A 26,225-nucleotide genomic window follows, 5' to 3' on the forward strand; every position below is an offset into this window, starting at 1 on the left:
ACAGCATAGTTATGCATTAAATGAATTTCCGAGATTAATGGTAATCGTCCTTTATTTCTTCTTATCTTTCATACTTAATATCATTTAATTCACCAAATACTATTCCATATATTCCTCAAATCACCATTCTATCATACCGCCACATCATTATCTTTCAAATTATTATCACCCGTATCCATGTACAACACCCTCCTACAGTATCCCCTTTCTGCTTACTGTTGCTCTCCAATTTATTCTTCCCATTGCAACCAAAGTGAATTTTCTTAATATACAAACCTGAAAATAGTTTCTCTTATACCTATTACCTATTGTAATTAACAAAACTCTGAATTTGCATACAAACATACAAAATACCATCAACATTTACTCTTTAAGTCTGATGGCTTTACTTCTCCCGGTTGTGATTACGGATGCAATGTCAGTTACTAAACTTAAAGTTCCTCATGACTCCTCCTATTCCTGGTGTTCTCTTATGTTTGAACCTTTACCATTGTATCTTTTCTTCTTACATCTTCCCAGCTTCCTAAAAGAGTCCACTATCTCTCATCAAGAGTCTCCTTTCAGATAACTATCCTTGTTAAAATGTAGGTTAGAAGTCCCACCAATGTGTTCTTCTAGTATCATGTGCTTATCCCTAAAACTGCACTAATTTGATGTAATTGGAACTGCCACATTGATGCTGTCTCCTTTTCTACACTGTAAGCTCCAGGTGAAACACCGAATGTTTTCACTGATGCTTTTTGGAACTAGAGTCAGATTGTGTAGGCTCATATACTGGCTCAAGCTCGGAAGAACTGTTAAATGCTCTATGATTATAATCGAGTTATTTACTCTCTTTATGACTCAATATTATCATCTGTTGAATGGAAATAACAATAACGTTTACTTCTTAAGGGGCTTGAAAGTTTCAATAAGTTAACATATGTTGGTTATAACAGTGTTTGGCACATAGTATATTCTAGTGCTTATAAATACTACAAGTTTTACTTTATGTCTAGCACAGAATACATATGTAATAAGTGATTGTTGAATGAGCAATTATTCCCATTGTAAAGTATCCTGACTCTGATTTGATAGAGTTTGCGAGTCCCGAGAAGCTAAATAGATGAATTAATACGCCATTTGGACAACCACTCTGGAATAGATGGTCTCATTCCACTTTTTAAAAGGGCCGTAGAGCAGAAAATTAAAAATTTACGTAAGTGCTAAAGACTAAGCAATAAGTCTATTTAAAATACACTGTTTCAACAGAACCAATAATATACAAAATACTTGTGGTAGACTTTTGCCAATAAATTGATCGTTAAACATTAAAATACAGTTGGTTTGATTTAGTAATAGACACAAATGTTCTTTCTTTCCATTGCTCTAGGAATGGTGAATAGGCATAGTATACTTTTTTGTTCTAGATGATTTTAGAAATTCAGTAGGAAAATATTCATGCAGTTAATACTTGAAATTACCATTTTAACTTAAGAGCATTTTCATCACGTTTCTAAACTTTTCAGTTATTATTTTTTCAGCTATTTTTCTGCCCCTTTCTCTCTCCCCCTCTTCTTCTGGGTCTCTTATTATCAATATGTTAGTATGCTTGGCGATATCCTACACATGTCTGATGCTCTATTCATTTTTATTCATTCTTTTTTTCTTTCTGTACTTCAGATAGGGTAATCTTAATTGACTTATGTTCAAGTTCACTATTTTCTCTTTCTACCTCCTCAAATCTGCTGTGGAATCCTCCTAGGAAATTTTTCATTTCAGTTATTCTTCAACTCAAGAATGTCTATTTAGGTCTTTTTTTCCTTCAAGTTTTTATTTAAATTCCAGTTAATTAACATACAGTCTAATATTAGTTTCAAGCGTAGAATTTAGAACTTACTTACAACACTCAGTGCTCTTCACATGCATGGGGCTTTCTCAGTTCTCAAGAATATGTTGGAGCTTTTCTTTCATTAAAAAATTTTTTTAATGTTTTTATTTATTTTTGTGTGTATGTGTGATAGAAACCGCGAGTGCGCGCGCACGAGAACAAACACGAGCAGGGGAGGGGCAGAGAGAGAGGGAGACACAGAATTTGAAGCAGAGTCCAGGCTCTGAGCTGTCAGCACAGAGTTGGACCCAGGGCTCGAACTTGTGACCCTCGAGATTTTGACCTGAGCTGGTCAGACGCTTAACTGGACCACCCAGGTGCTCCTGTTGGAGCTTTTCAAAGCCAACTATGGAATGTCCTTCTCCAGATCTTCCTTTTATCTTTTAGACTAGCCTTTTGTTTGCTTCAACTATTATCACTGCCTTAGGTGGTTGTGATGTTAAGCAATTATTTTCAACAAATGTCTTGGGAATAAGGCTTTTTTTTTTTTTTTTAGTGAATATACTCTATCAGGTCAAATAATGAGAAGCTCTGTTAAGCTTTTGCAGGGAGCTACCAGACAGATCAAATATATGGGGATGGGCTTTCTGAAAGGCTTCAAACCCAGTTTGTCACCTCTAGGGGCTGCTAGGCTGCTTGTTTTCACTGTTACCTTAGTTGCAAAGCTGCTGGTTTTCATGGTTTTGTGGAGAGTGATAGGGATAGAGCAAGTCAGAACGCCACATGGCTCTTGCTGTTCTGACTGAGATTTAACTCATTGCCTTGAATAAACGCTCCTGAGATTGTTGGAGGTCTTTGGTTCAGTTTTGAAGTTTTGAAAGAGTGAATTTTGGCAGTCTTTACTAGAGTTCTCACTGTTTTCATGGAATAGCAGATTTTGGAGGCCCTTTCTCTGCCATTCTTAAAATTGTCCCCCTCAAATTGTGTTTCATAGATTTTTTTTTTTCCACTTTGCTACTGTGACGTGGCATAGACGTTGAACCTGTAAACTTTTGGAAGCAGGTATTTAGTCACTTACTGAAAGTCATCTTCTCTACTCCTGGATAATCTTTCCTTTAAACTCTATCCTCAAATAGCTCAACTACCATCAGTGTTCTGAAGTCTTTAGAAACTGTGTAGATGTTTTAATTTGAGCTGCTTTTCCCCCTAAGATGCCAGAATAAAGCCCTGGGATCCTATTTCCTCTTGAGTAGCCTTTTTAGCTTCATCTGGAGTCATTTGGTGCTGGTACAATAGATCTTTTGAAAATCTGGGTCAATGTGTTTAGCTTTTCTAACAAAATCATTTTTTTCTAAATTCTTTTATGGTTACAAGGATTAAAAGATAATATATATTGCATAGCAATATGCATATCCTTTGTGTAAGCCTGTTAAGCACATTAAGAAGGCTGATGGGTTTACCCAGGATTTCTCCAACCTAGCAACTTCAAGTTCCGGTAACTACAATATTATCATCATAGTTCAATAATTAATGGGAAGTAGATCTTTTCAGTGGAACTGACTCTTTCAGAGCAATAATTATCATTGGGATGCAGGCATGTGAGAATCATTTGTATCTGAAAGTGGAAAAGTATGAATTAGTAGTTAGGTGATTGCTTAAAGAGGAGTAAGCATCACCATGAAATAGATGAATAATATCAAGTGAATAAAGCATGAACTCTCATTTGATTTCATAATCCGATTTAGCTTATCTTTTCTTGTAGAGTGAACTCATGGGGAGAAATACACATTTGTTTTACTATGCCATCTTTTTGCACGTTCAGTTAAAACACAAAAAGAAGCTAGACCAACACGTGTGCCTGTAGGCATTTTACAGAGTTCCCTTAACCTACAGAAACTCTTCTGATAAAAGTTACTGCATCAAGGCTGAGTCACTCACTCAGTTCTTTCTCAATTACTTTCTTGGCAAGACAAATATGTTTTTGCATGCAAAACCCGGTGTTGTATTTAATTATCTCTGCAGATACAATACATCAATACAATTTTAATTAAGTTCTTCGTGTATCTTGGAAGTAATCTGTTCAGATGACTCTTGGAACTTTTAGGTAACAAAGATACCTCCAGGCAATGTTTCAAATTTCTTTTTCCTTCTTTCTTCTTCTCTTCAATCAAACAGAACACTATATTTTGATAATGCATTGTGATTCTATTTTATACAAAAATTGCATGTTAATCATTTAGCCCTACATATCTATGACAGTGCTGTCTATACTTGAGAACTCCTTTTCTGTTCTTATAATAAGTAATAAATTCCAGTTAAAAAAATCAACATTAGAATTATTCTAATTCACTCACACTCTTGATCACATTTATTTCTGTAATGTGTATACAAATCTACTAGTATTTGAGGCATGATTTGCAACCACAGAACATAGTAAAATGACTGGAAAGAACTCAGAATCATGATTTTGCTATTTTAGGATAATATTATAATACACTGAATTAGTTCTTTATATATTCATAATATCAAGATAAATAATATGTTGAAATAGGTTAGAAACTATCAAGCACAATTCAAATAGAAGGTAAAATGACTAAGTTTAATATTAAACTCAGTATTTTTACTAAAGCCTATAGGTTTCTTTGCAGAAAAATGGTATAATGCTGTGCAGATAGCTATAATAGCAGTAGAGATTTTAGAAAATAATGTAAGATCTAAGTTTTGCTTTTATTTCTAAGATAAGCTGAAAGAAGTATTACATTGTGCTAAGACTAGGTAAAGTTCCCCAATATAAGACTTCATGAGAAATTAATTGCTCAATTACAATCATTAAGGTAATGAGATTTTCATTAAAAAGTACATTTGTCAATACCTTTGTTAATATACATATTAATTGCATATATTTGTGGCTATTCACTTTCAAAGGGAAGAATTATTGCCAATTTCACTGCTTTTAGGGAGAAAATGAGAATCTGTTTTGGTCCCTTAAAATATCCTAGGAAAAATAAAAACTTTTATAAGTAACAGTACAGCATGAAAGCTAAACTAATGTCAAAGAAACGGTTACTTTAGTAACAAACTAAGTGACAATTTAAGCTCATTTATTTTATAAGATGATCAATGTCTTTCTTATAAGCTATCATATCTTTACTACTAACATTATATCATTCTTATGAGGTCTCAGCTGAATACATATTTCTATTTCTTAGATTTTGTTTGCTTCCCAAAAAGCTACACCTGACCTAATCTTTTGGCCTATTGTGACCTCATTTTTCAAAATACACATGAAAACTGCTCATCTCATCACCCATTGAAAAAAACTCCTGCTTTTACTTCCCATAAAATCTAGAGACTAGACAGCTCTAACTTGGGAGAATTGATTCGGAAGCTTAAGTACATGTTGTTAGATTGCCATTCCCTTCTTGATCTACCATCACGATTTTGATGAAATTTACTAACCATGCCTAGAAGGTGAGAAAAACAGGAGAAAAAAAAGAGATGATTGTCCTATATAACAGAATTCTATATTCTGGTCTATATCCTTGTTCACTAAACTCAAAGCAAATATATCACCAACACAGCTTTCCCTAAGCCAGGTACCAAACACACCCAGAATCTCTACATTATTATGTAGGAGAGGAGGATTTGGGTGCAGATGGGGGTTGGCAGGGAGGAGGGGGACTGAAATAGAAAGGAATGTGGTCATAGTTGAATTTAACATATCTTGTTTTAGAAAGTGTACAAACTTTGGATCGTGTGGACACATTGTTAGGTCCTCTCCAGGGACCTGAAAAAGGCCTGTGAAACTGAAGGTAGGTTCAAGAGAAACTGAAGGTAACTGTGCATGGTGAATCTGGCCTTCTTAAACTACAGAATTAAAACAAATAGTTTTAAAAACAAAGCTGCTTCATACTGAATTCCCCAATGCCAAAATGGTAAATGTCAGAATTTCTCATAGTACCTCTGTAGGTAGAGTTCAAGATCATGTGAGATTATACTTGTAATTAGTTCTATCTACTTATTATATTATTAGTAGTCATCCATTAATGCCAATAATATTAGTGCTGTTAATATCATTAATATAATACTAAAATACTAATAATATCAGTGTACTAATAATGTTAGCATTATTAGTGCCATTCTCACACAGGCGTTCCTTGCAAAAGAACAGTTCTGGAATAAACTATGCCACTAGACTGCAAGTATTTTCTCCTGTGAAACAGACTTAACAGGTATTTTCTTTTACAAGGCTTAAAATTATGGGTATAGGAGTTCATAGAGGCGTTTTCTAAACCTTTATCCTTAATACTATATGGGCTGCAATTTCATCTCCAAAAAAAATTATGGAACAATGTATTTTAAATAGGTAAGTTTACATATATTGGAGGCTGAATTCCCTAGAAGAAAAGTGAAATGGTTATGTGGAAAGTACGATAGTATACTAGAAACATTGCAGACTTTGGAGGTAGGGAAAAATTTAAATTCCATTGTGAATTTAACAGACTGGCTATAAGTAGTTGCTGTTGACAAAATAAAGAAAATAATGCCACCTTACAGCTTTATTGAGAAGATTGAAAAGGTAATGCTCGTAAAGCACCTGGCTCAATGCGACAGAATAGATGGAAAATAAATGGTAACTTCTCTTTGCTTTCTTCACATTAACAGTTAAAACTATCCAGCATTGTTTTTCTAATCCAGAAATACTTTCAATGTATGGTGCGTGAAGATTTTAATCCACTCGGTCTTTAATAATTTCTTATTTTTTCATTAATTTTAAAAGAGCAATAATACAAAACACTATGCTGTTTTAAAGTAAAGCAAACAAAATTGCAGATATCAAAAGGGAAACCTTCTTCTGATGTGCTGTGAATTAAGGTGTTACCCAGGCAGTCGTGAGTGTGCATTCAGAAAATAATGTTTTGAAAAACTCAAGGCTAATCCTTTAGGAGGAAAAAAAATCAGTGATGTATTGTAGACATAGCTACTTCAGTTATCATTCATAGGAGACAGGAAACCATGCGGAAGAAGTAAACACTAGTTCAATAGCTCACATCTTAGAAATAAAATGTACTGATGGAAATGACACCCATGAGAGTTAATAAAACACTAGAATACCTTTTTTGTGGAAAACTGTAGAAAAGAAATGGAATTGAATATCATACTTGTAACATCAAAATATAATTTTCAAAACAGTCAGCAGACCACGTACTTGAATTTTGTTCTGAAATTTTGGCAAGAACACTAATCAGAACACAAGATTCTCAGAAACAATTTCTTACCGGCATATAGACCACTGTTGTGAAAACAGGAAATCCAGATAAACCCAGTTGAACACAGTGGCAGATTCTTTAACTTCAACAATTAATACTGATTGAGAATGGCTGTTACAGTGGACTCTCGAAAGTTGCCCGAGACGTAGCCTCAAATACCATGTAGTTTCCCCCAAAAAGTATTGATGGGAGCATTTACTGATGTCTTACAAACTTTGTTTGTTTCTGTACAGATCAGAAAGAATGACAGGTTCATTTAGGATGTTCATTTAAAATTAAAATTTCAATTTCAATTTAAATGAAATGTAAAATTTCATTGTTTTAGCCAAAATATGTTTCCTGCTTTAACATTATCACTTTCTTAGACTTTTTAACCTTTCCCTTATTTTGGTCATCAGCACTTGGAAGGAATTGACTTTTTTTTTTTTAAGCTCAAGGACATATGTTTTATAAAAAGAGCAAATATTTTAATTAAACAGTTTTTTCACAAATGTTAGTGCATATGGAACAAAGAGTAAATACATGGCCCAAGTGAGATGCAAGTGTAGGTGATTTGGGGGTTAACATTATAGCCAAGGGTCTGTATACTACATGAGATATAAACTTGATCTCAGCTCTACATGTCTGCGTACCATGGGCCTTTAGATTTTCTTTCAAGGAGGTAAAACCCTAAGTAATATGCCACTATTTACTTTTGGTTTAATGGCAGCATATTAGTAAAATCCAATGGAATAATGATCAGCAGATTTGCAAATTTAGAACCAAAGCATTTTTCTGTACTTGTCCAAATTCATTAAGAAACCAATGAACAGTTGTTATTATCATTATTACATATTCTGTTTTCACATACAAAAAAGCACCCTGTTACTACTTTTATTTCTAAAATTGTTTAAAGAAAATATTTTATCCCCCGTGTGAAAAAGAACACTGTTACAGAATGTAAGGGGGATATGATTTAACCCACAGTATCCCTTCCATGTGTTAGTTCTTCCACCTTGGCAATGTAAACATAAGATTCTGAGATGGTCGTAGCCTTCATTTACTATTATTTTACTTTATTTGTTTCATTTATTTTATTTTAATATTTTTGGCGATGAAAACTGCCACTTGGCCATAATCTTTAAAGATAAGCTTTCTGCCAAGACAATCATTGCCTTATTTCAATGTCTTGATTATTGGATATATTGGATGTACTCCTGCTGTCACTGTGAATGCCCCAATTTTATCCACTGCTGTAGTTTTTCTGATTTCATTGTACTTTGCTCTCCTATAACTGGTTTGTTTATCCACTGCTGTAGTTATTTTGATTTCATTGTACTTTGCTCTCCTATAACTGGTTTGTTTTCATCCTGTAGTTCATATTTTTTTCTTCAAACTCTGTATGCTTTTTGCTTTTCCATTAGTTTCTACTTATCCTCATCCCTAATTCCTGGGGTTTCCTGGTCTTCTTCCCATTGTTTTCAGTAATAATGAATTGCAAAATAGTTTACTTGGTTACAATTGATTAGAAAGTAATTTATCTATTTCTTTTATACTCTTTAAGACAGTATACCAATTAAAACACTCTTGATATACAGTTGGCTTTGCTGCCAGATTAAAATTATAAAACACTCAGAGTTCCATATACAACTGTGAAGATTTCTGTAGCAGTCTACATGGCATATATTTTTATTGACTATAATAATATAGGAGATCTCTAAGGGTACAATTACTTATGGTTCACCCACGTCTGTTCCAAGATGTTTCCTACAGTTTGAAGTTGCAAAGAAATAATGACTGTGAATATCTCTGATTTCAAAGATTCAGAGTTTGCTGAGGGTTCAGTAAGGTAATGCCAAGCATAGGTCTGCTCTTTTACTCTCTTTTAATTCACTCCAGTTAGGCTTTTGCTCCCATTACTCAATCAGAAATGCTCTTATAATTAACATCAGTGACCTTCATATTGTTAAATCCATTGTTATAGGCAGTCTTCCTTACTTAGCAGAAATATTTGGCAGAAATATTTGATCCCTACCCCTAATACTCTGCAATCGTTTATCTCCCTGGACATCACACCCATTTTGTTTTCCTCCTTCTTTATAGTCTCAATTATTGATTTCTCCTTTCCCCCCTGATCTCTTCAAGTGTAAGTGCCCCAGATCTCAATTCATGAGTCTCTCCTCCTCTTCCTTTCCTTCCCTTGTCCATTTCTCTTGTTTTTCTATTTATCTGTATCCCCTTGGTGATCTTATGTAATCTCATGGTTGTATATATCAATCATGTGTAGGTGACTCTCAAATTCATGTTTCTGACCCAGATTATTCCCTTGAAATGCAGACTCTTATAGCCAACTGACAAGTTAACATCTTTAGCTTGATGTCTAATAGACACCGGACACTTATTGCTGAATAGAATTCCTGAATTTTCTCCTAAAGCCCCTTCCACCTATAGCCTTCTCCATCTCTAGCAAGTCCAATCTTTACACTTTGTGGGGCCCAAAATTTTGGAGTCATCCGTGATTTCTGTCTTTTTCTCACATCCATGACAATGTTCCAGGAAATCTGATGACTCCAGAATCTGACCACTTCTCATCACCTGCACTCCTGTCGTCTTGATCTGAACAACCACTGTGCTATTTCTGCCTGTTATCCCATGGTCTGTTTTGAACACATAAGAAAGAATCGTTTTCTAAAATAAAGTTAAATTTCATGTTAATTCAGTGTTATGGTTATGGTTATGGTTAGGGTTAGGGGTTAGGGGTTAGGGTTAAGTTTAAGGGTTACGGTTAAGTTTACGTGTTAGGTGTTAGGGTTAGGGTCAGGATTTATGGGAGGTTTATGGGAATGCTGTTAGTATCTAGTGAATATAAACCAAGGATGTTGCTAAATATCTTAATATTGCAATATAGGCTCTGGCTATTCATGTATAAAGAAATAATGGGTCTAGGATATGAGCATTTGAGAAATGTAGATGTAGATCCTCATTTCCAAATGTTCTTCTCTTTTTTAAATCCAACCCTGGCATTTAGCTAACTTCTGGAGACATAAGTCTTCGAAGACCTCACAGCCCTTTCACTTTCTGGAACATCTACCTCCTAGAAATTTGCATGGTTTGTTCCTATGCTTCACCCTATTTCTGTTCAAATGTTGTATCTCACTGAGACTCTCTCTGATCACCCAGTACAAACTCCAATGCCCAGATACTTCTTCTTCCTTAAGTAATTTGTATAGGACTGATTACCATCTGACGTTGTCTAAATTATATTTTTGTCTACTGTGTGTTTCTCCTCACTAGAATGTAAACTCCAATTGGGTAGGTATTTTGTCTGTTTTATTTACTGTTTTTCCCTTTAGAGCAATGACTGGCACAGAGAAGAAAACTTAATAAATATTTGTAGAAATATAAGATAGCACATGAAAGCCGACGACGTCAGCAGGGTCTTCTGATAACGAAAGATGAGCACTAAATCCAGTCATTGTCTGAACCAATCTGAGAACAGAAGAATCAGTCTGAGCTGTCTGGTGAAAAGGGTTGTGCTTGTCTCTTGTGTATTTCAGACAGCACAACATGCTCAGAGGACATGGAGTTAGAGGAAATGTGTTCCCTTGGAGAAATCACAGGAATAAAGCCTCAGAGGGCATACTGTGAAATAATGACAAAGACATAATGACTGTGAAAGAAATCAAGTGGGAGAGTTAAGTAGGAAAAGGAACATGCCGGGCATCCAAGCTACTGAAATATGGGCATTCATTGCATGCAGTGGGAATAAGGGAATCAGCCAAACAAACATTTTAGGCCAAGGAGTAGCCTTATCACATAGAAAGTTTTGAGTGACCAGAATTGCTGTGCAATCAAAGATGAGCTGGAGGAGAGGCAGGCTTGAAAGGAAGATCTTCTAGGGACCAGCTCTTGTACTCAGGAGAAGGGATGATCATGTTTTTAAATATTTTATTTCTATACAAATTCACGTTTTTAAAAGTTTTCTTAAATAGACCTATATAACTTTTGATAAGAAAATAGAATGCTTTATGGGGCAACTGGGTGGCTCAGTCAGTTAAGCATCCAACTCTTGATCTTGGCTCAGGTCATGATCTCATGGGTCGTGAGTTCTAGTCCCACATGGGGCTCTGTGCTGACAGCACAGATCCTGTTTGGGATTCTCTCTCGCTGCCTCTTCCCCGATCATGCTCTCTCTTTCTCTCTCTCAAAATAAATAAATAAACGTTAAAAAAAAAAAGAAAATAGATACTTTAGTTTTAAATAATGCACAGGTTTAAATTTTAAAAAATTCCTAGAAATAAGGAAAACATGAAAATGGTGCTATATAAGTAAATATCTTGGAGGGATAATACTAAAATAGTAAAACATTTTCTTTGAAATGAGATATTCTCATTAGTCTCAGATTAATGACAATCAAGGCTTCTTATAGCATTTCTTGTGGGTTGAGTTTCTTCACGTTACATTTACTTTCCTTTGCTTGTTTGCTGATTGGTGTGTGTGTGCAAGAGACAAGAGAGACAGAAAGGGAGAGTAAGCAAGAGGGGATGTTCTGCTTTAAGTTAAGGTTATTTTTCTCCTGTTCTTATTTCATTGGCTCCTATGCTGCTGGTAACACTTTGGTGCTTAAAAAACGAACTCACCAATCTGTGCTACCAGGGAAGAGTCCATAAATTGTTGTCCTGAATTCCCGTGGTAACTTACAGGAAAATTTTTCATGTCCAGTGCCCTTGATGTCCTGCAAATGATGGAAAAGAATATTTTCAAATCACTTGCATCAGGAATCCATTTAGATGGTACCTACTCTACAAAAGGAAAATTGATAGCATCTACATGACAAATCTGAAGAGAACCTGGGAGAAGCTTCTGCGGGGAGGCAACATTGTTGCCATTGAAACCCCAGCTGATGTCAGGGTCATATGCTTTAGGGATACTGGTTGGTGAGCTGTGCTGCATTTGGCTGCTGCCCTGTGGCCGCTCCTATTGCTGGAACCTTCTCTAGCTCGATCTAGGCAGTTCACTTCTGGAACCTTCAGTACCCTCATCCAGGGAGCCTTCAGAGAGCCGAGACTTCCAGTGGTTACTGATCCCAGGGCTGACCACTAGCCTCTCCTAAATTAATCAGCCTGTCATTGCTCTGTGTGATACAAACTCTCCTCTGCGCTGCGTGGTCATTGCCATCGCCACCCCCTGCAACTTGTTAGCAAAGGCAGCTCACTCAGTGGCCTTGATGAGGGGCAGCTGGGCAGGGAGTTTCTGCACCTGCGTGCTCCAGATCTCTCTGGAACACCGACGGGAGATCACACCTGATCCCTATTTCTGCAGACGTCTTGGGGAGATTGAGAAGCAAGAAGCAGCTGCTGCTGCAAAGGCTGTGACCGAGGAGGAACGTCCAGTAGGTGGACTGCTCCAGTTCCCGAGGTTCCTGCTGCTCAACCTTAGGTTGCAGACTGGCCTGAAGGTAGGCGGTTCCCGTCTGTGCCCAGGAAGCAGTGCCCTGCTCTGGCCCGGAGGCGGAGGCGGGGGCGGGGGCGGGGGGGGGGGGAGAGGGAATGTCTGCAGCTCCCCCTGCGGGGGCCTCTGCACGGGTAGGAATGGCCGGCTGGTATCTTATGCTGTTCGTCCACTGACTCTTAAAACAGAAAATAGAAATGAGGTTGAAGAAAAGTACACGATTTCTAAAAAAAAAGAAACAAAAAAAACAACGACAAAACACCCCACACAACACACACACACACACACACACACACACACACACACGCACGCACGCTCAAACCATATGGCCCCTCTAGCAATTTTCGGTGGTCGATATGAATTGTTCGAGAAATCCCTCTTCCCCAAACTCCCTGTTTATCGGGCCACTTCTCAGTAAACCGTTTTACAGCTGTGAAATCATTCCGATTAGAAAAGAGTCTCCCTCAACATTTGGGTTTAGAATTTTAGGCCCCGCATTTATGAGTACTTGAAATGATTGTATTTATTCGCTCAATTGCTTGGCGGTTAGGTTTTAGGTCATCCCGTCTCCCTTTTCTAGAATAGGCGATGCTTTCAGGCTTTGTTTTACCCTTGTCTGTAGAAGATCGCCTGGTATGAAGTACCTGTTCCCGTGAGTAGGTTTTGCCTGCCTGCATTACTATTTTGATATTGGAAAATGGCCTTTGAAAATATTTGTTTTGAAACAAAGCTATGAGTTTATTATATGGGCCTCAAAGTGTAGAAAAGTAATAGTAACTGCCAGAAAAGAGATTCCTCAAGGAATATAGATTAAGGCAGTGCTTTCTCCTTACGTGTGGAAGCTTAGAAGGCATTTCCAGGGTTTCAGCTCTTCTATTTGACAAACTCCGTGAATAACCTTCCCCCATTAAGCAAACCTGGTAACCATTGTAATCCCGTGTGCTCATCTATACAATAAAGGGATCGAATTAAATCATCTTTCTGTGCTTGTAGGACCAGCTGGACAATAATGTGAGCTTGCAATCATGTATTTATGTTCTGGTTAAAATTCTCTTTTTGGGTCTATAACTTGGGGCCCAGTCTTTACCTTTTGGGGGTCTTTAGTTCCCTCATGGAGAGAGTGAGAGGATTTAAATACATGATGCAGTTCAGATATCTTTGAAATTCTGTAACATTTATACTTCTTGAGTTATAGCAGTGTTTAAAGCCTTGAAAATGAATTAGTTGCACTGTCTTGCGTTTCAGTTTTTGTGGGATGAAAAAGTTAGGGAGCTAAACAATTTTGCAGTGCACATGTTCTCAGATCGTTGTAAATTTGGTTCATAATTCAAGAAACAGGGTGGTTTATGAGGTAAGAGGATGTTTTGAGGACAGTGATAATTCAGAAGCCCTAAGAGGTTGGAAACTAAAAATTAGTACTGTTAAACCTTGGGTTCTTGTGTTTCTATTCCAGATACTCTGGTTTTCTCATTTTGAGACTATTAACAAAAGCACTTGTATTGATTTTTACTTGTCATTTAAATTGCAGGAGTCAAGACTTGAGAAGTTTTGCTGTGAAAGTCAGGAATTTAATCCATTGTAAAACCCCACTGATAAACTGTTTAGAAAAGAAGGTGATAGACACCAGGACTACTTTATTATAAGTCACAGATGGTTAATTTGATCTTGATTAACATTATAGTACAACCAAAACCCACAACTTTTTATTAGAGAACCTTTGGGATTATGAGAAGCTATGAGTCACAAATGCTTGTGAAAATTCAAAGCCCAAGGTTAGCAGGTATTTATTTCCCAGTTACAACAAATTATCTCCCCATAGTATTGAAGAAAAATGTATCCTTCTATCTTTTTAAAGTTGAGTTTCTGGTTAAATCTCTTCACCAAAATGGACAGTGTACCTTTCTCTTACATTCAAAGGTTTGTTTAGTGATGACTGTGGAATTATAAACTGGAGGATGTGAACATTTATCATTGGAAACAGCATTTTAAAATAATGGTTTTTATAGGAAATTGTTTGTTTACATACTTTTGTATATCATGCCTGCCATTGAGACTTTTTATAATCACAAAAATTTGAGGTAACTCACTGTCATTTTGCTATCATAGTTCTAATAATTTAGTATTGGACTGTGCAGAGTCCTTAAAATTAGGAATAAATAAAGGTATCTCTATATAAAGCTATCATAGAAGACAAGTAGTTCTTGATTAAATTTAAAATACAATGCAGAATTTTGATTACATCTGTAATAACCAGTTTTAGGAACAGATTTTTGCATCAAAACACAGTGAATGTAGATACAAAAACTTGAAAGAAAAAGTTGAACATTTGAAAAAAAGAGAAACTTAAATCTGAATATGGTGTCAAGACATTTTTTTGCTCGTTATGGCCCCCCAATTTCTTTCTTTTTTTTTGTTTTTGTTTTTTTTCTTTTTTTTTTCTTTTTTTCTTTTTTAATATATGAAATTTACTGTCAAATTGATTTCCATATAACACCCAGTGCTCATCCCAAAAGGTGCCCTCCTCAATACCCATCACCCACCCTGCCCTCCCTCCCACCCCCCATCAACCCTCAGTTTGTTCTCAGTTTTTAACAGTCTCTTATGCCTTGGCTCTCTCCCACTCTAACCTCTTTTTTTTTTTTTTTTCCTTCCCCTCCCGCATGGGTTTCTGTTACGTTTCTCAGGATCCACATAAGAGTGAAACCATATCGTATCTGTCTTTCTCTGTATGGCTTATTTCACTTAGCATCACACTCTCCAGTTCCATCCACGTTGCTACAAAAGGCCATATTTCATTTTTTCTCATTGCCATGTAGTATTCCATTGTGTATATAAACCACAATTTGTTTATCCATTCATCAGTTGATGGACATTTAGGCTCTTTCCATAATTTGGCTATTGTTGAGAGTGCTGCTATAAACATTGGGGTACAAGTGCCCCTATGCATCAGTACTCCTGTATCCCTTGGATAAATTCCTAGCAGTGCTATTGCTGGGTCATAGGGTAGGTCTATTTTTAATTTTCTGAGGAACCTCCACACGGCTTTCCAGAGCGGCTGCACCAATTTGCATTCCCACCAACAGTGCAAGAGGGTTCCCGTTTCTCCACATCCTCTCCAGCATCTATAGTCTCCTGATTTCTTCATTTTGGCCACTCTGACTGGCGTGAGGTGGTATCTGAGTGTGGTTTTGATTTGTATTTCCCTGATAAGGAGCGACGTTGAACATCTTTTCATGTGCCTGTTGGCCATCCGGATGTCTTCTTTAGAGAAGTGTCTATTCATGTTTTCTGCCCATTTCTTCACTGGGTTATTTGTTTTTCGGGTGTGGAGTTTGATGAGCTCTTTATAGATTTTGGATACTAGCCCTTTGTCCGATGTGTCATTTGCAAATATCTTTTCCCATTCCGTTGGTTGCCTTTTAGTTTTGTTGGTTGTTTCCTTTGCTGTGCAGAAGCTTTTTATCTTCATAAGGTCCCAGTAATTCACTTTTGCTTTTAATTCCCTTGCCTTTGGGGATGTGCCGAGTAAGAGATTGCTACGGCTGAGGTCAGAGAGGTCTTTTCCTGCTTTCTCCTCTAAGGTTTTGATGGTTTCCTGTCTCACATTCAGGTCCTTTATCCATTTTGAGTTTATTTTTGTGAATGGTGTGAGAAAGTGGTCTAGTTTCAACCTTCTGCATGTTGCTGTCCAGTTCTCCCAGCACCATTTGTTAAAGAGACTGTCTTTTTTCCATTGGATGGTCTTTCCTGCTTTGTCAAAGATGAGTTGGCCATACGTTTGTGGGTCTAGTTCTGGGGTTTCTATTCTATTCCATTGGTCTATGTGTCTGTTTTTATGCCAATACCATGCTGTCTTGATGATGACAGCTTTGTAGTAGAGGCTAAAGTCTGGGATTGTGATGCCTCCTGCTTTGGTCTTCTTCTTCAAAATTACTTTGGCTATTCGGGGCCTTTTGTGGTTCCATATGAATTTTAGGATTGCTTGTTCTAGTTTCAAGAAGAATGCTGGTGCAGTTTTGATTGGGATTGCATTGAATGTGTAGATAGCTTTGGGTAGTATTGACATTTTGACAATATTTATTCTTCCAATCCATGAGCAGGGAATGTCTTTCCATTTCTTTATATCTTCTTCAATTACCTGCATAAGCTTTCTATAGTTTTCAGCATACAGATCTTTTACATCTTTGGTTAGATTTATTCCTAGGTATTTTATGCTTCTTGGTGCAATTGTGAATGGGATCAGTTTCTTCATTTGTCTTTCTGTTGCTTCATTGTTAGTGTATAAGAATGCAACTGATTTCTGTACATTGATTTTGTATCCTGCGAGTTTGCTGAATTCATGTATCAGTTCTAGCAGACTTTTGGTGGAGTCTATCGTATTTTCTATGTATAATACCATGTCATCTGCAAAAAGCGAAAGCTTGACTTCATCTTTGCCAATTTGGATGCCTTTGAATTCCTTTTGTTGTCTGATTGCTGATGCTAGAACTTCCAGCACTATATCAAACAACAGCGGTGAGAGTGGGCATCCCTGTCGTGTTCCTGATCTCAGGGAAAAAGCTCTCAGTTTTTCCCCGTTGAGGATGATGTTAGCTGTGGACTTTTCATAAATGGCTTTTATGATCTTTAAGTATGTTCCTTCTATCCCGACTTTCTCCAGGGTTTTTATTAAGAAAGGGTGCTGGATTTTGTCAAAGGCCTTTTCTGCATCGATTGACAGGATCATATGGTTCTTCTCTTTTTTTTTGTTAATGTGATGTATCACGTTGATCGATTTGCGAATGTTGAACCAGCCCTGCATCCCAGGAATGAATCCCACTTGATCATGGTGAATAATTCTTTTTATATGCTGTTGAATTCGATTTGCTAGTATCTTATTGAGAATTTTTGCATCCATATTCATCAGGGATATTGGCCTGTAGTGCTCTTTTTTTACTGGGTCTCTGTCTGGTTTAGGAATCAAAGTAATACTGGCTTCATAGAATGAGTCTGGAAGTTTTCCTTCCCTTTCTATTTCTTGGAATAGCTTGAGAAGGATAGGTATTATCTCTGCTTTAAACATCTGATAGAACTCCCCTGGGAAGCCATCTGGTCCTGGACTCTTATTTGTTGGGAGATTTTTGATAACCGATTCAATTTCTTCGCTGGTTATGGGTCTGTTCAAGCTTTCAATTTCCTCCTGATTGAGTTTTGGAAGGGTGTGGGTGTTTAGGAATTTGTCCATTTCTTCCAGGTTGTCCAATTTGTTGGCATATAATTTTTCATAGTATTCCCTGATAATTGTTTGTATCTCTGAGGGATTGGTTGTAATAATTCCATTTTCATTCATGATTTTATCTATTTGGGTCATCTCCCTTTTCTTTTTGAGAAGCCTGGCTAGAGGTTTGTCAATTTTGTTTATTTTTTCAAAAAACCAACTCTTGGTTTCGTTGATCTGCTCTACCGTTTTTTTTTGATTCTATATTGTTTATTTCTGCTCTGATCTTTATTATTTCTCTTCTTCTGCTGGGTTTAGGCTGCCTTTGCTGTTCTGCTTCTATTTCCTTTAGGTGTGCTGTTAGATTTTGTATTTGGGATTTTTCTTGTTTCTTGAGATAGGCCTGGATTGCAATGTATTTTCCTCTCAGGACTGCCTTCGCTGTGTCCCAAAGCATTTGGATTGTTGTATTTTCATTTTCGTTTGTTTCCATATATTTTTTAATTTCTTCTCTAATTTCCTGGTTGACCCACTCATTCGTTAGTAGGGTGTTCTTTAACCTCCATGCTTTTGGAGGTTTTCCAGACTTTTTCCTGTGGTTGATTTCAAGCTTCATAGCGTTGTGGTCTGAAAGTATGCATGGTATAATTTCAATTCTTGTAAACTCTTGAAGGGCTGTTTTGTGACCCAGTATATGATCTATCTTGGAGAATGTTCCATGTGCACTCGAGAAGAAAGTATATTCTGTTGCTTTGGGATGCAGAGTTCTAAATATATCTGTCAAGTCCGTGTGATCCAATGTATCATTCAGGGCCCTTGTTTCTTTATTGACCGTGTGTCTAGATGATCTATCCATTTCTGTAAGTGGGGTGTTAAAGTCCCCTGCAATGACCACATTCTTATCAATAAGGTTGCTTATGTTTATGAGTAATTGTTTTATATATCTGGGGGCTCCGGTATTTGGCGCATAGACATTTATAATTGTTAGCTCTTCCTGATGGATAGACCCTGTAATTATTATATAATGCCCTTCTTCCTCTCTTGTTACAGCCTTTAATTTAAAGTCTAGTTTGTCTGATATAAGTATGGCTACTCCAGCTTTCTTTTGACTTCCAGTAGCATGATAAATAGTTCTCCATCCCCTCACTCTCCATCTAAAGGTGTCCTCAGATCTAAAATGAGTCTCTTGTAGACAGCAAATAGATGGGTCTTGTTTTTTTATCCATTCTGATACCCTATGTCTTTTGGTTGGCGCATTTAATCCATTTACATTCAGTGTTATTATAGAAAGATACGGGTTTAGAGTCATTGTGATGTCTGTATGTTTTATGCTTGTAGTGATGTCTCTGGTACTTTGTCTCACAGGATCCCCCTTAGGATCTCTTGTAGGGCTGGTTTCGTGGTGACAAATTTCTTCAGTTTTTGTTTGTTTGGGAAGACCTTTATCTCTCCTTCTATTCTAAATGACAGACTTGCTGGATAAAGGATTCTCGGCTGCATAGTTTTTCTGTTTAGCACACTGAAGATATCGTGCCAAGCCTTTCTGGCCTGCCAAGTTTCAAAGGAGAGATCAGTCACGAGTCTTATAGGTCTCCCTTTATATGTGAGGGCACGTTTATCCCTTGCTGCTTTCAGAATTTTCTCTTTATCCTTGTATTTTGCCAGTTTCACTATGATATGTTGTGCAGAAGATCGATTCAAGTTACGTCTGAAGGGAGTTCTCTGTGCCTCTTGGATTTCAATGCCTTTTTCCTTCCCCAGTTCAGGGAAGTTCTCAGCTATAATTTCTTCAAGTACCCCTTCAGCACCTTTCCCTCTCTCTTCCTCCTCTGGGATACCAATTATGCGTATATTATTTCTTTTTAGTGTATCACTTAGTTCTCTAATTTTCCCCTCATACTCCTGGATTTTTTTATCTCTCTTTCTCTCAGCTTCCTCTTTCTCCATAACTTTATCTTCTAGTTCACCTATTCTCTCCTCTGCCTCTTCAATCCGAGCCGTCGTCGTTTCCATTTTGTTTTGCATTTCGTTTAAAGCGCTTTTCAGCTCCTCGTGACTGGTCCTTAGTTCCTTGATCTTTGTGGCAAGAGATTCTCTGCTGTCCTGTATACTGTTTTCAAGCCCAGCAATTAATTTTATGACTATTATTCTAAATTCACTTTCTGTTATATTATTTAAATCCTTTTTGATCAGTTCATTGGCTGTTGTTATTTCCTGGAGATTATTCTGAGGGGAATTCTTCCGTTTGGTCATTTTGGATAGTCCCTGGAGTGGTGAGGACCTGCAGGGCACTTCCCCTGTGCTGTGGTGTATAACTGGAGTTGGTGGGCGGGGCCGCAGTCCGACCCGATGTCTGCCTGCAGCCCACCGCTGGGGCCACAGTCAGACTGGTGTGTGCCTTCTCTTCCCCTCTCCTAGGGGCGGGATTCCCTGTGGGGTGGCGTGGCCCGTCTGGGCTACTGGCACACTGCCAGGCTTGTGTTGCCGGGGATCTGGTGTATTAGCTCGGGTGGGTAGGCAAGGTGCACGGGGGCAGGAGGGGCAGGCTTAGCTCGCTTCTCCTTAGGTGATCCACTTCAGGAGGGGCCCTGTGGCAGCGGGAGGGAGTCAGATCCGCTGCTGGAGGTTTGGCTCCGCAGAAGCACAGAGTTGGGTGTTTGCGCTGCGCGAGCAAGTTCCCTGGCAGGAACTGGTTCCCTTTGGGATTTTGGCTGGGGGATGGGCGGGGGAGATGGCGCTGGCGCCTTTGTTCCCCGCCAAGCTGAGCTCTGCCGTCAGGGGGCTCAGCAGCTCTCCCTCCCTTTGTCCTCCAGCCTTCCCGCTTTCTGAGCAGAGCTGTTAACTTATGACCTCCCAGACGCTAAGTCGCGCTTGCTGTGGGAACACAGTCCCTCCGGCCCCTCCGCTTTTGCCAGCCCGACTCGGGGGCTCTGCTTGGCCGGCGAGCCGCCCCTCCGCCCCGGCTCCCTCCCGCCAGTCCGTGGAGCGCGCACCGCCTCGCCGCCCTTCCTACCCTCTTCCTTGGGCCTCTCGTCTGCGCTTGGCTCTGGAGACTCGGTTCTGCTAATCCTCTGGCGGTTTTCTGGGTTCTTTAGGCAGGTGTAGGTGGAATCTAAGTGATCAGCAGGACGCGCGGTGAGCCCAGCGTCCTCCTACGCCGCCATCTTCCGGCAACTCCCCAATTTCTTTCTTTCTAAGAGTTGGAATAGTATTTATTTCTTTAGAAATATTTCAAAATTTATTGGAATTAGAAATTCATTTTATTACTTTCATTTTACCAGTGCTAAATAATATTTCCTTACATTATAACAATTATAATCAGCTAATCGTTTATTAATGGATGTCTATATAGCATAATGGCAAAATACTATGGTAACTAAAACATTGATCCAAATACTTCATTCCAGATATATAAAGTTTACATGTTGACATCAATAGTTTAACTGAACTATATTATTTAAGTTTATAAATGGTGTATTTGTAATGCCTTCCTCAGGTCAACATGTTCTTGGCTCCCAAAAAATCTTCTGTGGTGTCTGTAAAGAATAGAGGGGCTTTATGTGAAGAAAACAAGTAACGATTACAGTAAATTCTTGTTTTATTGCCCTCACCAGAGGCCATTAGAAAAATTACCAGCTGTAGCTGCCTCCCTTTGCTCAGAGGGTTCTTCCAGCCTGTACCTCTCACCTTCAAATTTACAAATTTATTCTTCATTCCTCATTCCTTTTCAATACCTTTGTTGGCCGATGTTCTATTCTCTTTAACCCCTTTAGATTGCCTTGGATATTGGATTTTCTGCCTGGCTTTGATTTCTTCATAGGATGCTGTTCCTCAAATTAGTCCTTTGCACAAATGCTCTGATAGGTGACACCTAAATCTGCCCCACACTCTCTGGATACTTCACCCCTGTTGATGACATTCACTTTTCTGGGAGTGAGCACCATGCATTATTATGAATTATGCTTGCCATCAGTGATAAATTTAACCCTGAGTAAAGTTTAATAGAAAGAAAGCTCTTAGGCAAAAGAATATATTTTAAAGAAAGGGTGAATTTTGTGCATTATTTTCTCCTTAAATAAATGTATCAGAAAAAGAAGGTAAAGTCAGTATATTTTTCATTGTCGATGAAATATTAAACCATTACTTGCTACATACAGCTTGTTTTATTTTCTTCATTTCATAATCACAAAGTTAAATCAAAAGAGTGGAATCTTTTGAGTGATACGTATAGAAAATATTTAAGAAATTGACCTTATGCATTTGTGGGAGCTGGTTAAACAGTCTTTATGAAGCTGTTTTGCGTCTGGTATAAAGTCAACAGGGCTGGCAGTCAGAAAGAGAAGATGATAGTAAATAGGGTAGAGAACGGACAAACCGGGACCCATGAGGACAAACTAAAACCTTACTCTGTTTCTAGGCCTACAGCTTTGGTGATGAGAAGATCTTCTAGGAGCACATGGTGTTCTTCACAGGACTAAAAACCACGTGGCCCAGTGAGGATCCTACAGGACCCAGAGAAGCCACAGGAGCTGTGGACTCGCTGGTGCCTCACAGTACCCTGGTGAGTCGGCACATAGTGACAGTGTGTGCAAACTGCATCAGTGCTGGGTATTCTGAACTGATCTTTCAAGCATGAAGAACATAGCTACTGCTTTACTTCTGTCCACTGGTCTTGCATAAATTAACTTTCGTGGCCTGCGTTAACTTGCAACTGTGCTTGGAGGCAATGTTACGAAACATAATTCAGTTTAGCTAAGTTGACAGTCCACATCCACCCACAGTATGCACAGTTTGCTGTATAAATTTACATGGCCACAGACTGTGTGTGATCGTTTTTAGTGCGCTCCCCATTCTCGCCAATATTTGGTATTGTTCATTGGTTTTATCTATTTAGTGTAAAATTGTATCTCATTATTCATTGTGGTTTTAACTTGTATTTCCCCCATTAATGAGAAGTGAACATACATTCATACGCTTACTGACCACTTGTGTTTCCTCTTCTGTGGAAATGCCCATTCTTATCTCTTGGCTCATCTTTTATTAGATAATCTTCTGTTCACTGATATGGTGAAAAACTTCATGTAATCCTATTATTAACTCTTTGTTGATATTTTATTTGCGAGTATCTTTTCCTAATTTGTGGTTTGTCTTTTCATTTTTAAAAGGTGTCCTTTAATGAATGTATGTCTTTCTTGATTTTGCAGTGGTGAATTTTTTGAGTTGTTAATATCATTATTTTCTGTGTTTTGTTTAGGAAATCCTTCCCTATACCAAGGCTATAAAACATTCTAAAAGTTTCACACATTTATTTCATATTTCTTGTTTAAATACTTGATGAGAGAATTCAATTACCATTGCCGTTGTTTATACTGTATGGATAACCAGTTGTCCTAACACTAAATATTGAAAAGTTCTTCCCTTCTCACTAATCTACAAATGTTATATATTAAGTTTCCATATAGGTTAGATCTGTTTGGAGAGCTTTATGTAAATTACTCTTAGCTTTATAGTAAGCCTTGATAATACTTCTTTGGGAGTACTTTGGTTACTAGTGGATGTGAGGTCTTTCAAATAAATTTTCAAGTTATGAGTAACTAAAGGATTGTATTATATTGTTTTATTCAAGTTACAGTAAATGCGTAAGTCGGTTTGAGTTGAACAAATATATTTTTTACAGTGTCTGATTTTCACACATGAAATTTCTTCTCCAGTTTTAATCTTTTAATATCTTATGCAAAATTTTATAATCTGTTGGTAGAAAGTTCTTGTCTAATTTTCTTAGGGTTATTTCTAGGTAGCAAATAGACCTTTTTTATTAAAGATGACTGCATCAAATAATTAAAGAATTTATCGAGTATTTTTAAAATATTTTTCCTCTAGATTATTTTTGGTTTATAACAGAATTATGTATCTCAAATAATGATATATATTTTTTTATTTCCATTCATTATGTCTTTTTTTCTGGCCTAATTATACTGTCTCGGGCCTTTACTACAATTTTTAAAATTATTTTTTTATTGTGGTAAAACACATAAAATTTATCATCTTAACCATTTTTAAGTATAAAGTACACTAGTGTTAATTATGCCCATTGTTGTGTAGCAAATCTCTATAAATTTGTCATCTTGTAAAACTGAAATTCTATATGTATATAGCAACTTTCTGTTTTTCTTCTTTCCCCTACAGTCCCTGGCAAACACCATTCTACTTTCTGTTTCTAAGAGTTTGACTCTTTTAGATATTTCATATAAGTGGAATCATGTAGTGTTAGTCTTCTTGGAATTGGTTGCTTTTACTCGGCAAGTGTCCTCAAGGTTTATCCATGTTGTAACATATGATAAGATTTCCTTCTGTTTCAAGGCTGAATAATATTTCATTGGATGTACGTCCTACATCTTATTATTCATTCATTTGTTGATGGACATTTGGTTTGCTTCTACGTCTTGGCCGTTGTGGATAAGGCTGCAATAAACGTGGGTGTGCAAATATCTCAGATCCTGTTTTTAATTGAGGAATGGAGTTGCTAGATCATATGATAGTTCCATTTTTAATATTTTGGGGAGCCTCCGTACTATTTTCCATAAGAGCTGCACCGTATTACACCCCCATCAACGGTAATTCTAAATTCTCCACTACCTTGCCAATGGTTGTTAATTAATTAATTAATTTATTTATTTATTGACAGTGGCCATCCTATTGGGTGTTAGGTGATACGTAATTGTGGTTGTGTTTTCCTGGTGATCAGGGATACCAAACATCTTTTCATATGCATGGTGGTCATTTTGATACCTTCTTTGGAAAAATGTCTGTTCAAGTCCTTTGCCTATTTTCAAATTGGATAATTTGTGGGTGTATGTTAATTTATATGAAATTTTTATATATTCTAGATATAAAACAGCATATTAACATATGATTGCAAATATTTTCTATAGCTCCACAGGTTATTTTTCATTCTGCTGATTATTTCTTTTGTTGCACAGAAGTTAAGTTTGATCTATTCCATTTATGTATTTTTCTTCTGTGGCCTGTGTTTTTGGTGTCATTTACAAGAAATTGTTGCCAAATTCAGTGTCCTGCAGGTGTTTCTCTGTTTTCTTATAGAAGTTTTGTAGTGTCAGGTCTTATGTTTAAGTCTATAAATGATTTTGAGTTAATTTTTGTATATGGTGTAAGACAAGGGTCCAATTTCATTCTTTTGCATGTAGATATCTAAGTTCTCCATCACCATTTGTAGAATAGACTATCCTTTTTCCATGTATAGTTTGTCACACTTCTCAATGATCGTTTAACCATAAATGTGAGAATTTATTTCTGGACTTTCTATTCCGTTCTATTGATCAGTGTGGTTTTTTTAATGCTAGTACCATTCTGTTTTGATTACCATAGCTGTGTAGTACATTTTGAAATTAGGATGTGTGAGTTTTCCAGTTTTGTTTTTCTTAAGAGTTTTTTTTTTAATTTTCTCGGCTATTCATGGTCTTTTGTGGTTCCATATGAATTTTAAATTTTTTCAGTTTCTGCAAAAAGATGCCATAAAGTTTTGATAGTTGCATTAAATGTGTAGATCATTTTGGGTAGTGTGGATAATTTAACAATATTAAGTCTTCTCATCCATAATGTGAATATCTTTCCATTTATTTGTGTATTTAATGACTTTCAGTAATTTTTTTTTAGTTTTCAACATACTGGTCTTTCATCTTCTTGGTTAAGTTCATTCTTAAGTATTGTATTGGCACTACTAATGGAATTTAAACAAAAAATTCTTCCGTAAATTGTTTGTTGTTAGTGTGTAGAAATGCAATTAATTTTTGTATGAGTTTGTTAATTAGTTTTAACTGTGTGTGTGTGTGTGTGTGTGTGTGTGTAATCTTTAGGATATTCTACATACACAATATCATGTCCTCTGTGAACACAAATAATTTTACTTCTTCATTTCTGATTTAGATCCATTTATTCCTTTTATTGCCTAATTATTTGGGCTAGGACTCCCATCACTGTGTTGAAGAGAAGTGGTAATTTATTCAAGAAATAAATTCCTCTTGTTCACGGTGATTAATACTGTCGATGTGTGGTTGAATTGAGTTTTCTAGTATTTTATTGAAGATTTTTGTGTCATTATTCATCAGGGATATTGTAGCTATCTTTTTCTTATAATATCTTTGTTTGACTTTGGTATCAGGGTAACGTTGGCCTAGTAAAATGATTTTTGAAGTGTTAGATTCCCTTTAAGTTTTTCAAGGATTGATGTTAATTCCTCTTTAAATGTTTTGTAGAATTCTCTAGGGAAGCCATCCGGTCCTGGGCTTTTCATTAATTGTTTTCTCTCCCAATTGATTGATATGGACATCCATAACTGGGAAAAAAAAAAAAGTGCCTCTGTACAGCCTCCCGAGACACCTGAGAGATTCATCCATCTGTGCACTTACTAGAGAGTGGACAGGACTGTGGAGGAGGTGGTGGAATGAGGAGCAGCAGAGGCAGTGATGAAAGAAACGGCAGTGAACCGACACAACCACAC

Source organism: Panthera tigris, chromosome B1 (genome assembly GCF_018350195.1).
Source record: "Panthera tigris isolate Pti1 chromosome B1, P.tigris_Pti1_mat1.1, whole genome shotgun sequence".
Classification (NCBI taxonomy): domain Eukaryota; kingdom Metazoa; phylum Chordata; class Mammalia; order Carnivora; family Felidae; genus Panthera; species Panthera tigris.